This window comes from Lynx rufus, unplaced genomic scaffold (genome assembly GCF_022079265.1).
Source record: "Lynx rufus isolate CCGP_SWC_20201006 ecotype Redwood Valley unplaced genomic scaffold, mLynRuf1.p SCAF_17, whole genome shotgun sequence".
Taxonomy (NCBI): Eukaryota; Metazoa; Chordata; class Mammalia; order Carnivora; family Felidae; genus Lynx; species Lynx rufus.
The window spans coordinates 45,277,631-45,278,315 of NW_025814831.1; the positions used below are offsets into that span (position 1 = coordinate 45,277,631).

The following is a 685-nucleotide window of genomic DNA, read 5'->3' on the forward strand; positions in this document are numbered from 1 at the left end:
AAAAGAAAGACTCAAAATAGGAAACACATTAATTCTCCCCCAAATTGACATACAGTTTTATGCAATCCCTATCAAAAATCCTCAGCAAGATATTTTGCAGATACAGATAGAATGATTCTGAAATTTATATGAAAAGGCAAAGAAACTTGAGTATCTAAAACAATTTTGAAAAAGAATTAAGTGGGAGGAATCACTCCCACTCCACAGGCAAAAAACAACACAAAACAAAGAAAAAAAGAAGAACATTGACTTAAGCCTTTTGTCTCATACAAAAATCAACTCAAAATGAATCACAGACTTAAACATAAAATGTAAAAGTCCTTTTAGAATTTGTCTGGCAGGTTTTCAGTCATGATCAAAAGACCCCAGGATTGGTGGGGAGTGCGAGGGGGGGAATATAAAACTATAAAACTTCTAGAAAAAAATAGGAGAAAATCTTTGGGATCTAGGGCCAAGCAAAGGATTCTTATACTTGCATAATCTTATACAAAAAAAATTGGTAAGTGAGATCCCACCAAGAATAAAAATTTTGCTCTACAAAATACCCTCTTAAGAAGATGAAAAGACAAGCCACAGACTAGGAGAAAATACTTGCAAAGCACATATCCAACAAAGGACCAGAATTTAGAATATATAAAAACTCAACATTAAAAAACAATCTAGTTAGAAAATCAGCAAAAGACAT

At 32.6% G+C, this 685-nt stretch overlaps 1 non-coding gene across 1 annotated transcript; it reads left to right on the plus strand.

Moving 5' to 3' along the window:
• Nucleotides 1–307: 307 nt before the first annotated feature.
• LOC124512747 (U7 small nuclear RNA) lies at nucleotides 308–368 on the plus strand. The gene has a single exon (XR_006962253.1). It is a non-coding gene; the product is annotated as a U7 small nuclear RNA (small nuclear RNA).
• The last annotated feature ends 317 nt before the right edge of the window (nucleotides 369–685 follow it).